Source organism: Rhinolophus ferrumequinum, chromosome 22, assembly GCF_004115265.2.
Source record: "Rhinolophus ferrumequinum isolate MPI-CBG mRhiFer1 chromosome 22, mRhiFer1_v1.p, whole genome shotgun sequence".
In the NCBI taxonomy this organism is placed as follows: domain Eukaryota; kingdom Metazoa; phylum Chordata; class Mammalia; order Chiroptera; family Rhinolophidae; genus Rhinolophus; species Rhinolophus ferrumequinum.
This window is the reverse complement of record NC_046305.1, coordinates 9,854,908-9,870,853: the sequence shown is the minus strand read 5'-3', so window position 1 is coordinate 9,870,853 and position 15,946 is coordinate 9,854,908. Positions and strand designations below refer to the sequence as shown.

At 45.0% G+C, this 15,946-nt stretch overlaps 1 protein-coding gene across 4 annotated transcripts in view; it reads left to right on the top strand.

Moving 5' to 3' along the window:
* The window catches only part of TNR (tenascin R), a 369,034-nt gene that overhangs the window by 20,191 nt on the left and 332,897 nt on the right, over positions 1–15,946 (top strand). The window contains exon 1 of one of the 4 annotated variants that reach the window (XM_033092049.1): positions 11,214–11,399. The exons of the other annotated variants lie outside the window; for them this stretch is intronic. The gene's annotated coding sequence lies outside the window, so the exon portion shown is untranslated. Of the gene's footprint in view, positions 1–11,213; positions 11,400–15,946 lie in introns of those variants that run through there. 4 annotated transcript variants of the gene reach the window in all.

Here is a 15,946-nt window from a genome sequence, read left to right as displayed (position 1 = left end):
GACTTGGACGTCTTTGCTGCAAGATGGTAGTCTTTCCATGTGAGCATCCAGGGGCCAGGCAGGAAGAACAACAAAATAAAAGAACACTTTTTGATTGCTTACTTTGTCCCAGGACTAGTCTGAGTGCTTTCCGTATGCTAACTTGCTACCTCCTCACATGGGTTCCCTCATTTTGATGGAGAAACTAAGGGAAGTGAAGTAACCCGCCTACATTCTCACAGCTGGACATGGCATCTGTGAAGCTCAGATGTGAACTTCTCAGGCAAGCCCCTAACCACCACACCGCGCTGCGTCTGCTGTCACCTTCCCATGGGAGTGCTGTAAAGGAGGCCTGAGGGCCTTTGCTGGGCGCCAGGGGCCCGGTCCTTTTTAGATCATGCCTTGACTCCCAGGACATGGGCTACAGCACACACAGAGCTGCCAGCTCTTCTGAGGATTGGGGGACACTAGATGGCTGGGCTGGTGTTTGCCCCATCCCCTCCCCTGTTGGGCTTTTCCTCACCCCGGCTTCTGTCGGGTGGGGGCCAGAGACAAGGAGGATTATGGGATCTGAGGAGGGGAGAGCGAGAGAGAGAGAGAGAGAGAGAGAGAGAGAGAGAGAGAGAACTGAGAAATGAGGCCACAGAAAGGCCTGTGTGGCCACAGGTGACAAACAACCGCAGACTCATGTGATCTCCTTATCTGCAGTGGGGCAGGCTGCAGCCATCGAGAGGAGGGTAAGTACATGTCCCTGATAGTAAAATTCAGAGAAGCTCTTGGCCAGGAAACATTCTTCTTGCCCCGCACCCCAGGATGGTAGTAGACATAGAAGCCTGCACTCTGTTAGAGCGGCGATGTCTGCACCCTACAAAAGTACTGGCTGAACTCAGGAGACCTGAACTGTAGACCCACCTTGGCCATGAATGACCCATGTAACCTTGGACAAATCAGAATCGTCCCGGGCTTCTGTTTATGTGATGTAGCTATTGATGGATCTCCTAGGCCCTTCCAGCTCTTGTACATTCTTGGTTTGTCTGAGCCCTCAAGAGACACCATTAGGAGTCTCAGTTTATCAGTTTGTTTAGGCTGCTGAGTATTAATGGGCCCATTAATGAGAGAAGAAAAGAAGTCTGTGTGACTTTGCCAAGCTCCCAGGCCAACCCAACTTACGAAAACTGCCTTGAAAAACTGCCGCAGTGACCAGCACTGTGGGTTCTGCCTGCTCCCCGCTTGCTTTTGCCTAACTGTGACCTCAGCCACCTCATTCCCCATCCCGTCCTCCAGGTCCTCAGCTTCAGGGGGAGCAGTGACAGTCCTTGCCATCTGCCTTTCTCTCCTGGGTTTTATGGGATGAATAGGATAATGTTTTCTAATTACTTTGTGCTCCTTGGAGCGCAAGTGCTCTGAGTCAGGCTAAAGGACTCTTCTAATCTAGTTGCTTTCAGAGATTCTTCATCCGGAAACATAAATGAGCATTTCAATGAGCTCAGAGGCTGGGGGATACAGGCCAGAGGAGGCCACGCAGAGGGGTGGCAGGAGGGGCAGGAGAGCCCTGAGGGTTGTTTGGCAGTTGCCCTCTGATCTGCAGGATATTTTGTTGGACTCATGATCTCAGGCTCCCCAAGCTTCTACTTTTTTTTTTTTTGGCTCCAGAATTCCTCCAGACTCATGCCCCTCTCTTGCAAAATATATTAACTCAGTAGATGGCTGCCCAGAAAGGGACAGGCTGTTACCTACTGACAGTGGGAACCTTTGGTACGTAAGAGAACCCTTCGCCATGCGTTACGGAGGTGGGTGGACCAGGACCTCTAGGCCCAGGCCTGTCCCTGGAATGCTGGCTTGGAGAATGTTTGCTGGAAAGCTGGTTTTCTAGATTATGCAGGGAGCCGTGAGAGGGCAGCATGATTTATTAGCTGTGTGTGTGTGTGTGTGTGTGTGTGTGTGTGTCCACGCACGTGTGTGCACTCATCCATGAGGCCAGCCTGCATGAAGACAGTGAAACTATGACATCTTTGCTCTTGGCTTTGACACCTGACAAAAAGGACATGGTTTAAATGTCACAGCAAGGGCCTGTGACAAGGGTAGTTAGGAAAGCAGATGTCTCTGTGCTTGACTCCACTGTAGGAGGTGCTGGGCTCGTGACCCTAGGTGCCAGGGGATAGTGGATTGATTCCCTAATTTGGAATTCTTTTTAGGAGGAAGAAAAAAGTCTATGATAAAAACCCAAATATATTCATTCCTGTTTTCAATCTCCACATATTAAGTGCTAATTGGCCCAAGCCACTGTTAAGCAATGTGAAGGACAAAAATTGTTGGACTAACAATCATTGTTATCATCAGAAGTCCCATGAAGTAGATAGTAAGCATGATTCCCATTTTGCAGAAGGAGAAACTGAGATTTTAAATCACCTGTCCAAAGTTATCGAGCCCACGTTTTATTCGTGAGGTGTCAGAATGCAGACTTAGCTCTTCTGGCTCCAAGTCAGATGCTCCCAGGAGGTGACAGTGAGGCAAAGGGATTATGACATGACCACTGACCATAGCACAGGGAAGAGCAGGGTGTGTCTCACGAGTGACGTGTAAGTGCTGCAGGAATTCTGGGAAGGGATCTGGAAAGGTTCCCTAGAGGAGGTAACATGTGGGCTGGGTCTGGAAGGATAGGGAGCATTTCCATCATTGGAGGGAGAAGTGGAGGCAGAAGGAAGGGTGGGGACCCAATGACACAGGAGGAGTCAGCAGCGTGTTTGCACACAGCAAACAGCCTGGCTTGGCTGAAGCAATGGTCCTCAGCCTGGCTATGTATTCAAATCACCTGAGTTGCCTTTCAAATGACCTTGACCTCATGTCCAACTATTCTGATTTCATGGGTCTTAGAGCTTGGTCTCATCATTGATGTTTTCCAAAAGTGCCCTGGGTGATTCTATTGACCAGCTTGCTTGGATTGAGATCCTCTGGCACTGGGGAAGGCTAGGGGGTTCCAAACTGAGGCTATCACAGCACCCAGGTTCAACATAAACGGGGTCTGAATAAAGGTGGGGAAAGAGGGAGCGTTCTTTAGAAGGCGATGCCTCGAGGACTGATATACAACAGTCTACGGGCGTATACAAGTCGTGGTCAGAAGGTGGGAGCCCGGACGCCGTTCGCAAGAGTTCAATCTGCAGGGGGGAAAACAACAGGGTTTGTGTGGGTGGATGTGGGGAAGAGGATGGCTTTGCTTTTAGACATCTCGAGTCTAAGAGGAATAATTACTGGGCCAGGAGGCAGGAATGCCCAGCTAGAGTCCTGTGAGAGAATCCACCTCTGAGGAAGTGATAGCTGAGACCGAGGACGTACTTGAATTTGGAGAGAAGAGCACAGGGCTTAGGTGGGAACACCTACGTGTGGGAGGCAGAAGGACGAAGAGAGGCTTAGAAGCAATTCCTAAATGGAGAATTGTTCCATTTGCTTTAGCCAATGTCTGAGCGGGTGGGGTGATGGGCAACAGAGTCGATTTTCATGGGCCTGGCTCCCTGCACTTGGAAATTGATCAGCTGTGTCAATAGCTCCGTGCTCAGACTCAAAGCCCTGGCTGGTGTGTGTGCAGGAAGTAGGGCAGTTGTGGCCCAACTCTCCTTCCCCAGAAACGGCCTTCTCGGGCATCTGGAGGCACAGCCCAGTTCATGTTGTCACCAGCTTTGTCCTCTAAGCCCCAGTAGCATGAAGGAGGAATCAACTCCAGACACACACAGTTATGAATTCACCTATCACAAAGAAGTCCTTTCTTCTGAGTCCCAAAGATGAATTCCTGTTTTCCCGGGGAAAACAATTCCCTCAGTCCTTGCTGTTTTAAGGGAACCCCATGAGAGCATTTCTTGGGACATCCCAGCCTTGTCCTATGGGACCAACATAGTCCCTGAGAGGAACCCTGAGGATTTCCCTGAGACCCACCCTTTGAGGTTCCTTAGATGAATGAACCCTGGCTTCAGAGCTGAGGGGGCAATAACCAGGAATACTTCAGCTTTGGGGGCTTGGGTCCCACCCATGTCCCCACTGGTTCTGCCCTGGGATCCCTTTAGGGACTGCCTCCCCCGCTGCTGACAGGGAAGGGTACCTGGGAAGGGAGTGGCAGGAAGGTGGGTGGGAGGTGGTCTGGGGCAGGTGGTCTCAGAGGGCTCCACCCAGGCTGAGGCGTAGACCCCGGCCTCTCATCTGGCACATTACCACTGCCTGGCTGTCCCAGCTTATTGGCTCCAGAGGCTCCCGGCTTAGGCAGAGTAATTACCGTTCAGGCCCTGATGAATTGGGGGCCAGTAATTAAAGCGCCTATTGATTTTCTACTTAGAAGTTCCCTGTAGCTGGAAACAAAAGTGGGAAAAAGAGAGAGAGAAACAATTCAGGCGAGGTGTTTCCAGACCCCCCTGTTGTTCTGTGTGCATCAGGGGGGCCTGGCAGTCACTGAGGAGCGGCTGTGGGGTAGGTAGTCCTTTATCACTGCCCCATCTATCTGGAATTTGAGAATTGATCGGCTAGTCAATATGCTTCTGCGGCGTAGTGCCAGCAGAGAAAGGGGAAGGAGAACTGTCTTCTGCAGAGTTCATCCTTAGATCTGCAAGCCATGAATCTGTCTTGTTTTGCTGCTTCATTTGGCTATTTTAATTATGAGTTCAAGCAATTACCTCGTTTATATCATCTGCCTTCATCAGGCAACAATGGGCTTTCTGTCTCTAGAAATTTGGCTTCTGGTGGCTTCTGAAGCCAGATACCAGAAAGTGGGCATGGGAGAGGGGCATGATGGGAAGGAGAAGGTCAGAAAATGTGGGCTTGGGAGAGGGGCATGATGGGAAGGAGAAGGTCAGAAAGTGTGGGCTTGGGAGAGGGGCATGATGGGGAGGAGAAGGTTGTGGAAGGAGAAGGGCTGAAGGCAAGCAGAGGGAGCTGGAAAGAGAATGGATTCAAATAGAGTCCTTCAGGCTGATCAGAGCTGAAGGGTAGGAAGGGTTTCAAAGAGAGGGCAAAGTCATTGGAAAGAAGCAACTCTACAAGCAGAGGACATGACAGAATCCAGAGAAAGAATGGAAGCAAGGAGAAAAAGAGGTCCTGCCCTTAACAATTCTTGGAGGAGGAAGAAAGGCCCAGAGGACACAGTGAGCCAGAGAGAGAGAGAGGGAGAGAGAGAGAGATGAAACCAGAAGAGGGTTTTTGGTGGAAACAGAAAACGCATTTAAGTCTTATTTAAAGATTGCTTAAGTTATTTTGGTGCATTTAACTCTTCATCTGTCTTCCTTTCACTGAGCTAATGTGAAGTGTGAAAGAAAAACGAATGAGAAGCAGGCCTAACTGGAAATTTTATTTTCATCAGCTCTGGGAGCTCTCTCTTTCTTCTCTCAGGCTGGGTCACTTGATCAGAGCTGATTCTTTTGTTTCTCAGGGAGATGTCGCTCTTCTCCTAAGCCGTTTCCTTTCACCCGTCTTCACTGCTGCAGCTGGTTTGGCTGCTTAATGATGATGAAGTTAGATTAAAATCTGGGTTTTGATAATGAATGAAGCTGAGCAAAGAAAAGCGTTTTAGCATAATGCATGTTGGAACACAATTACCCATTTTCCCAGTCAGTAGACAATAGGGGTTTGGGGAGTAGAGAGTTGTGGAGAAGTAAGCAGGCTGTTACTTGTTATAAGTTGGATTTTTTTAAAAACGTTCCATAGAAATACTAAATGGATTTATTCAGCTTATTCAACCTCATTGCACAATGCACTTGCATCTGAAAAAAAAAGTATTCTGCAAGTATGCCCAATCGATGGCAAAAAGGGGGCTGGGCTGCGAGTGTTGCTTATTGTGTTAAGTAGCCGCTGTGTGGAGATGGTTGTACAGTGCACTGCACACAGAAAACCCAGGTCCTGCCCTCACAGTGCTTGGAGGACTACGGCGCTTGATTGCTATGTGTAACTACATTTATCTGGCTCGAATCTTAATGGCTCCCTCGTCTGCAGAACAAAGTTAAGCTCCTAGACCTCAAAGGAAAGGACTTAGGCTGGATTGATCCCAGCCTATCCCAGCATTATCCCTCTGCTTCTTCACGCACCCTCTGCTCCCGCCTTCCAGATCCTGACCACTCTCCCGTGTTCCCCACCTCAGCTAGAGGCACCACCCTTCACCCAGTTCTCCCAGTCAGAAGTCCATAGACATGGTGGATTTTTCCCTATGCTTCCAATTCAATGGGTCACCAAGCCTTGTCACGCTACCGGGTCACGCTTGGGCTTTGTTCCCACTTTCCCATCCCTGCAACCCCAGCCTGAGTATGGTCCCACATTACCTCTTCTTCGGACTCTTGGGTTATTGCAGGGGCCTCCCCACTGGTCTCATACCATCCCGATCGAACTTCTGGGCTATCCTCAGAGCAATTTATCCAAAATGCACACCTGACAATGCTATTCTCTCTCTCTCTCTCTCTCTCTCTCTCTCTCTCTCTCTCTCTCTCTCTCTCTCTCTCTCTCTCTCTCTCTCAATGACTCTTCACTGCCTGCAGAATGAATGAAGTTCTTTCCAGCTGTGTGAGCTTGGGCAAGACAGGTCAATTCTCTAAGCCTAAGATTCCTCATCTGCAAAATGGGGATTACAATGGTTGTTTCGTGGGGTCATTGTGAGAAGTGAATGAGGTCATGTGAGCACAAGCCCTGGGACGTAGAAATTGCCAACACTGAGGTGGGGTGAGGTGGTGACGGTGTGAGAAAGAGGACCTGGTTCCTATTGTTATTAGTACAGAGGGAAGTCTTTAGGATCAGGACCTAGATTTATACCTACAGCTGTGACTTGCCCCCCCGAGCTCCAGATTGAGGGGGGTGTGTGTGTGTGTGTAACTGGCTACACAGTGTTGTATTCACTTGGATGTCTAATGAACATCATAAATTTAACAAGCTCAACACTGAACTCCTTATATTCCAACTCCTAAACATGTTCTACCCTCAGTTTTTCCCAATTGTCAGTAACTGACAGTTGCTTCCAGTAGCTCAGAACAAAAACCTTGTCTGGTCGCTTTCCCTCATCCTCCATATGCAATCCCTCTGTAAATCCCACTGTCCATATCAGCGGAATCTATCCCAAATCCAGCCCCTGGTCCCAGCCACCCTCCTCCTGCCCAGATTACTGCAGTGGCCTCCTCCCCAGCCTTCCGCTCCTGTCCTCCGCTCTTTATGATACAGTCTCTGCACAGCAGCCAGAGGGCTGCTTTTATAATAGGCAAATCACTCCTCTGCCCCCAAACCTTCCAGAGGGGCCATTTCAAGGCACTTCTCCATCTGATCTCCACCCCTTGTGACATTAACTTTGTCTCCTCTGCCCTGGCCCTCCCTCACTCTGCTCCAGCCAAACTGGGCTCCCTCTTGTTTCTCAAACGTGTCAGACAAGCTCCTGCCCTCGACTGTTGCATTGACCTTTCTCCGTCTGCCGGAAACGCTCTTTCCCCACACATCTATCTACATGCTTCATTCTCTCATCTCCTTCAAGTCTTTGGCGCCAGGGACACGTTCCTTCTCCGAGACGCCTGCCCTGGTGGCCTTATACAAAATTGCACGCACCCCACTCCCCACCACTGCCCATCTCCCATACCTGGTTCCCTTTTCCACACAGTGCTTAGCAGCTTTAAACATAGTATACCATCTACTTATTTACTATGTTTTTAAAAAATCTCTCTCCTTCCTCTAGAGTGTACGTTTATGAGAGCATTGATGTTTGTCTAATTTGTCGTTGTTTTCTTTGGTGTATAGCACATAGTAGATGGTCGACAAGTCTTGCTGAAGGAGTCTTTTGCCATTTATGCCACCCTCCAGCACCAGAATTGTATGCCAAGGAGCTCTCCTTCATGCACATTGGGACATTTGTTTGTACCTATTTTCCTACAAGACTGCACATTCCATTTCCCCTCCAGGGATGCTTCCAGTACTAGATACACATTTCCATCAATATCATTGACATACTGGTTTTAAGGAACTCGTACAATTAAAGATGATAATAGCATTTACTTTCATAAAGTTCTTTCAAAATGGACTAAGGTTCCGTTCGTCTGAATTGGTTGGTTGGCAGCTGAAATGCTGCCCTCTTAAAGACAGAGTGTGTCCCCGTCCTGACCTCCCCAGCAAGTCCAGAGTTCATTTGTCTGTTGGTGTCACAGAAACAGATCTTGAAGCCTGGGAGAAACCAATGTCAGAAGGTGGGTATCTGTCTCTGAGTGCTGGGGCCTGTCCTTTTACTCAGTGCAGTGAGCTCCTTCTCATGCCCCCGTAGGATGTAAAAGATGGAGAAATGGGGAAGGAAAAGGTTAAATCACTTATGCAAGGTCATATATATCACCTTTGAGGCACAGCCGAATAAATAGAGGGCAACAGCAAAGCTATGTCTGTGTAGTCTGAGGCCATCTGATGGGAGGCCTCCAGTCACAGGGTGAATTGATTATACTGTATTTGTGAGGGGGTGGGGAAACATTAGAGGGTCACCCTCTCTACCCCTCCTGTCCCCATGGCTCAGGAGAGGCTCCTCTATCCAACCAGGAACTAGGAAGTTATCCTAGGTCCCGCCCTCCCCATCTCTACCTACTCACCATGTTCTGCCAATCATGCTTTACATACCTATAGAATCTGTCCACTTGTTTCTCTCTCCTGCCACCACTACTCTTGGCCTGGCAGCCACTCTCTCTCCTAGACAATTACAGTAACCTCCCACGTGATCCTCCAGTGGCTACTCTTGCCACTTTGCAATTCATTCACTCTAATGAAGTTTTATGTATTTTTAATATAGCCTGTGATCTTTGAACAATGCAGACCTAGTCATAGTTTTTATTTTATTTTTTCTGCTACTAAAATGCACCAGTAGCTTTCCATTGTCTTTAGAATAATCTGCTAAATCTTTAATAGGGCTTCAAAGACTAACTACTGCAATCTCAACCCATATCTGTCTCTTCCTCACTTTGTATTAGAGGGAGATGCAGAAATGTTGGTGTCACCTGAAAACTATTGAGCTCTCTGAAAGTGGGGATCACGTCTGAATACCAAGGAGAGTATCTGACACATGTATTAGGGTTCTTCAGAGAAAGAGAACCAATAGGGAAAAAAAATTTTATCTATCTATCTATCTGTCTATCTATCTATCATTTGAGAGAAATTTTTATAGGATTGGCTCCTATGATTCTGGAGACTGCCTGCTGTCTGCACCAACATTACAGAGCTGTCATGAGGACTGCATGAGATAACATGCTTGAAATACCTCGAAGCCTGGCCTAGCTCCCGGTAGGCACTTATTTTCTGTTCCATGGCTAGGAACCAAAATGTGAGGAAAAACATAAAAGTGGTAGAATATATCCTTGCAAGATGCAGATGTTCAATGAGGAGAATTCGGCTTTCTTCCTTGCTCTTAAAAACATTTTTACTCCTAAAAATTAAGAACACAACAGAAAATAGTTAATTAAAGGTGTTAGTTAACCCAGATTTTACTTTTCATTATTTCTCGCCTCCTAATTATAACAGAGAAGTGTTGTGGTTTGGAGAAAGGGAGGAAGCCCTAGGGTGAGATCATTATTCTTTCCCCCTAACCCCAGGAAGGTACAGGGAAGGCACTGCCAGGAGAGCCTGTCCTTCCAGCAGGAGCTGAAGAGAGAAAGGAAGAAGGTGGATCTGCCTCCAGGCCAAAGCAGTACTCACCATCAGCCCAGGGCAGGGGCCTGTGGCTACAGCTCTGCCTGAGATGGGCTTTCCATATTGCTGACTCTCAGTAAATGGAAAATAGTTAAGTTATGCTGTGCTAACACTTCCCCAGCATTGCTGCACTAAGATGGGAAATTATATCTACGTTAAAAAAATATATACATATGCATGGCTCTTTGTACCTGTTCTTTGTCAGTTAAAAATGTGTTTCTGAAGTGTTAAATATATAGTAAATTGCACAGTTAATTCATTATGTAGCACTATTTTTTTTCTTTATAGAACTCCAACCAAAGTGAACCCAACCAATTACTTGAAGTCTTAGAGATATCACAAAAAGAATGACTTAATTTAGTAAATAATTTTAACTTAAGTAATTATTTACTGAAAGAGAGAGTTTGCCGAGTGCCTCAGGAGATTGCTTGCTATTGGCTTCATAATAAACCCGTGTAATTCTTGATTAATTACTTACACAAGCAACATTTTATTTACTTTGAGCAAGTTGGGTTTTAAGAAGAGATTATAAAATATCAATGGAGCCACACTTCTTGGTCTTTTTCAGGCCTGTGAACAAAAGAGTGGGGAGTCGTTTCAGACTCCCCATATCTCGGTGTTTCTTTGTAAATTAGGGATATTCTTCCAAACCAGGATATTTACAAGCTCACCCCATTTTATTGTTTTGCTCTTGTTTGCTACATACTATGAGATGTCACACACATAGTAGGCATTCAAACAAATATCAGACAATTAAATATAGCAACACCAACAGCGGCATTTAAAAAAAATACACATCTGTCAAATACAGAATAATAGCATTCATGTTTTTTCGGAAATAGAAGAAAAACGGCTAAATGAGCCAACGATTTTCAGCTTGCCTGGAATTGCAACCTGGACTTTCGATAATATTCCTGCAATGCTCCTGGACATGTGTTTATTCTTTAAATTAATGTGAGTTAAAAGAGTGTGCTGAGAATTTTGTGTAAACCAGGAATACGCTGAAGTGTCAGAAAAGTCACATTTAGGGATTATTGCTCTAATTTTTACGCATCTCTAGGCCTCAGATGACAGGCTGGGCCAACACTAGAGAGACCAAGCCGAAAGGAGCGTCTCACTACAGCCCTGCGTTGTTCTGGTCATGAGGACGGTTCGGTCAAGGGGGGTGGTTTCTTAAGATTATAATAGAGCTGAAAACTGCCTATGGCTTAGTGACGTCATAGCTGTCGTAATGTTGGGCCGTGGTAAAGGCAGAGCTGTCGGAAAGTCTTAGCGTCATAGCGCCGTAGTCATAGTAACACCGTAGCCGTAACCTCTGTAAGGTGGGACCTGTGATTAGGTGATTATCTGCGTCAGGTTGTAGCGCAGGTAAGGTGGTAGCAGTTGTAATGTCTGTAGCCTTTGCAAGGTTGTAGCATGACACGTATCTCACAGTTATTCATATAGAATAAGGATACCAAAAAAGACAGATTTTTGTATAGCTATACCATGCATCTGTGCTTTAAGCTAAAGTGTTATTACAAAGGAATTGAAACGTTACCAAAAATCACAAGTTTATAAAGGAAACCAGTTATAGCAAGCTAAGGTTAATTAGTAACTGAAGGGGGAAATATTGATTTAATAAATTCCGTGCAGCCTGAGTGTGCGGTGCCCGTGAAATCTACAGTAGCGAGCAGTCACGGCCGAGGCCGGCACACTCACTCTCCGCTCACACACCGACTCACCCGGAGCACCTTCCAGTCCTGCGAGCTCCCTTCCTGGTAAGTGCCTGATGCAGGGGGACCACTGTTGATCTTTTATACCGTATGTTGACTGTACCTTTATGTTTGGATATGCTTACGTGCACAAATACTTACCATTGTGCTTTGGATACGTTTACGTGCACAAATACTTACCATTGTGCTTTGGATACGTTTATGTGTACAAATACTTACCATTGTGCTTTGGATACGTTTACGTGCATAAATACTTACCATTGTGCTTTGGATATGTTTATGTGTACAAATACTTACCATTGTGCTTTGGATATGTTTATTTGCACAAATACTTACCATTGTGCTTTGGATATGCTTATTTGCACAAATACTTACCATTGTGCTTTGGATACGTTTACGTACATAAATACTTACCATTGTGCTTTGGATATGTTTATTTGCACAAATACTTACCATTGTGCTTTGGATATGCTTATTTGCACAAATACTTACCATTGTGCTTTGGATACGTTTATGTGTACAAATACTTACCATTGTGCTTTGGATACGTTTACGTGCATAAATACTTACCATTGTGCTTTGGATATGTTTATGTGTACAAATACTTACCATTGTGCTTTGGATATGTTTATTTGCACAAATACTTACCATTGTGCTTTGGATATGCTTATTTGCACAAATACTTACCATTGTGCTTTGGATACGTTTACGTACATAAATACTTACCATTGTGCTTTGGATATGTTTATTTGCACAAATACTTACCATTGTGCTTTGGATATGCTTATTTGCACAAATACTTACCATTGTGCTTTGGATACGTTTACGTGCACAAATACTTACCATTGTGCTACAGAGCCTACAGTATTCAGTACAGTAACGTGCCGTACAGTTTCGTAGCCAGGAGCCATAGGCTGTACCACACAGCCTAGGTGTGTAGTGGGCTGTACCCTCTAGATTTGTGGAAGTGCCTCTGTGATGTTGGCACAGCGATGAAATCGCCTAATGGTAACGTATCTCCATCCGGAAGCGATGCATGACTATCCTCAAATTTGCTTCTGAGCGGTGCAAGGAGGAAAGAATGACAGTGGGGCCTTCGTGTCTATAATTTAATATTCTAACCCTGAGGGGCAGGTGGCCAAAAAACAGCCACCTGGAGGATTAATCTTTAAAAACAGTCCAAATTTACCTGGAAAGTTTTCTGGTGTGTGTATGTTGGGGGAAGGGGAAAGAAGGGAGGGGGTGGGGATGGGGGGGCGTGGCCATCCATTCTCTTGATTTATTTGAAGGGCTGTTTATGGAGAAGGGAGATTAAAATAGACCTGTGTGGTCCCAGGGTGCTAGAACCTGGAGCGATGAGTGGAAGAATCGTAGGGAATGAGATTACCACTCAGGGTAAGAAAGAGTTTCTAATAGCCCAGGAAATGGTGGGTTCTGGTTGCAAAGTCTTCCAGCCAGGACGTGCATGCTGCACAGTGATGCTATGAAAGAGTTAAGCCAGGTGTGGCGAGGAAGCCAGGTATGGTGAGGTAATGGCAAGGCTGTCAGGGCTGGGAGAGGCTAGAGGAGCCCTCCGGTCCTTACCCCACCGTTTAAGATCTCTTACCACCCTCGTTTCCCTCTTCTCTGGATATTCTTTGCTTGTCAATGTTACTCTTAATGGATGATGCCCAGTGCTGAACACGGTATTCCAAATTCAGGGCCTAGTGTCCAGTAGGACCACGAGTCCCTTTGGTTTGGACCCCATATTTTATTAATATAGTCTAGCTCTTTTCAAGTCCTCCTTTGCACCCAGGCCTGACATACACCCTTCTGATGTTTGATACTGAATTGAAAGTCAACCCAATTCCGGTGATTTTTTCTTATCTGAACTGCAACCAAGATAGATCTCCAATATGCTGACCTTATAGAATGGATTTTTTTAAAATCAGAACTTCATACTGTTACATTTTATCTCATTAGTTTCAAACTATGATGTATTGACTTGGGAGGGGAGAGTGGTAATTTTGAATGCTAATTCCACCGTCTAAGGCAATAAATATTCCTACCTTTGTGTCTTCTCTGGCTTTGGAAGCATGTCTCTACATTTTCATCCAAGTTAGGACAGGTTTTGGCAAATCTTGGGAAACGGCTCTTGGGACCTTCCTCCAGGTAAACGAATCATAGGCTGAAGAGATGGCGAAGACCTTAGTGAATGTCTAATTCAACTTTTTTTATTTCATAGAGGAAGAAACCTGGATTTAACAAAATCAGTAATCTTGGGGCAATATTATTTAGTCAGTTACAAATCAGCCTACATTTGTTAATATCCTGACCATGTTTTTCCACTTTGTCCTTGAAACATTTTAAAAAATCTTGCCGATTCAGACACCATTGGTTTGTTTTCTATTTTTGCATTATGTCGGCTTGAATGGATCAACTTTTTCTTTCCAAAGGCTCATGAGCCATCGCTTTGTCCCTCTAGAATGTAGATCAATCTTCAGTGTAGAGAATATTTTTACATTCAATTTCGTAATTTCTAGAAAACAATATATCACAGTGGTTCACTAACGGTTTTAAAAACATTTTTGTCAAAACAAACAAACAAACAAACAAACAACCCAGCCTACCAGCCTAAAATTCAGTTCTAGAATTTGGGAATCTATAATAGCTGAGTTCCAGGCTTAATTGTGCTTCCCGGAAGTGAGTGCCTTTATTGGGCCTTTTTCAAATCACTGGTTCTTCTCTAGATGGTCTTTCAATCTCCTGGTGTGGCCTTGGTATTAGGTTGGACTGGGGACTGGGGTCTGCCCCCATTCCAGCTGCAGGAGGCTGAATCTGGCTCCAGCCCCACACTCATTATGCTCTTTGCCTTTTTGTTTCTACTTTGTCGAGAAAATAAAACGCCTTTGGGACCTCCTACCTTTCTCCCTTGCCCAGACACACTGCATAGGAACCTAAAGAAAATTATCTGAGAAAGAAGGGTGCCATTGAGAAGCCTCTGTGGGTGTCTGTGAAGGCACACATCCTCTGAATGATAGGTTTGCATGTAAACAGCCGCAGCTCATGAAAATAGTTTTTAATCTACTTGAAAGGCATATTCTCAAAAGGAATTCAAGCTCCCTCCAGGTGTGTGGTGGCTCTTTGAAAGAGGAGCTGCTCCAGCAAAAATACAAGCGATTATGAGATTCTACTTCCTATAACCCTTTTCTTTTCTTCCTTCTGCACCACCCCCTTTTGCCCCCTCCCCATTTGGGAATTTATCTCTGGAGGGCTTTTGACTGGACAGAGAGGGAACACAGAGTCAGGAGAATTACATTCTCTCTCTCCCCACGGATCAAGGCCAAGTTTCATCAATTGGGCTCTGCTTGACTTTCTACTGAATGTCTATCCAATTTTATTTCCCATCTGTTTTTTTCAAGACCCTCCTTCTCTGGGCAGATGGGTCTCCCCATTGCCTCTCTCCTTTTCAATCCTCTCTGCCACTCTCCAACTCCTCTCCACCCAAATCCTGTGCTCTAAAAGCTCAGCTTCTGCTCTGTGTGGCATAGACTGACCTTATCTAGAGTCATCCTGCTGTTTCATGTTATAGTATAAAAGATTTTTAAATTTAATTAAAATGTTTATTGTGGTAACGTAACATTTACTATTTTAACCATTGTTAACCGTACATTTCTATGACATTAAGTACATTCACAATTGTTGTGCAGCCATCACCACTATCCATCTCCAAAATGTTTTCCTCATCCCAAAGTGAAACTGTACCCATTAAAGAACAACTTCCTATTCCCCCTTCCCTAAATTTTAATTAGATAAATAATAGAAGAATGCAGTATAAAAAAATAATACAAATAAGGTAAAGTCCTGTTTGACTTTCACTACTGGTACCTCCGAGTTAATGACTGCGTATATATAATAAAAATTTGTATGTAGTTTTTACACAAATGATACATAAATATAACCCAATTATCATATCACAAGTATTTACAATGATATCATATCATTGTACTGATACTTGCTATTTTCACTCAACCACATGTCTCAGGTCATTCCATGTCAGTACCTAGAAATCTACCTCATTATTTTAAAGTGTTAGGTAGTATTTATAGTTATACCATAATTAGCTATTCCCCTATGTAAGAGTTTCCAGATAGTTTTCGTTACATATAAACGCTGCTGTGAGCATGAGAATGAAACAAATATATGTGTTTCTCAAGACTAGATACTTGGAAACAACTGCAGGGGCATACTTTATGCATACCTTTAATTGGAGTAGAAGCCACTGCACTACCTTCCAAAGTGGCTGTACTAATTTATATTCCAACCAATAGTATACACAAGTATCTGCGTCTCCACATTCCTCAACACTTGATGCCAATAATAGATAAATTTATCAAGTGGTGACTTTCTGCCAGGCTCACTTCTGAATGCTTTATGTGTATGAAATCATTCAAGGCCCACGACAAACCAAAGAGGTATTAACATTATTACCCGTTTAGAGGCACAGGGGAGTTGAGAATCTAGTCCTAGGCACACATTGGCAAGTGCTCGAGCCAGGATTTAGACGCCAAGAGCCTGACTTCAGGGCCCATGCTCTTACCCACTTTGCTGTT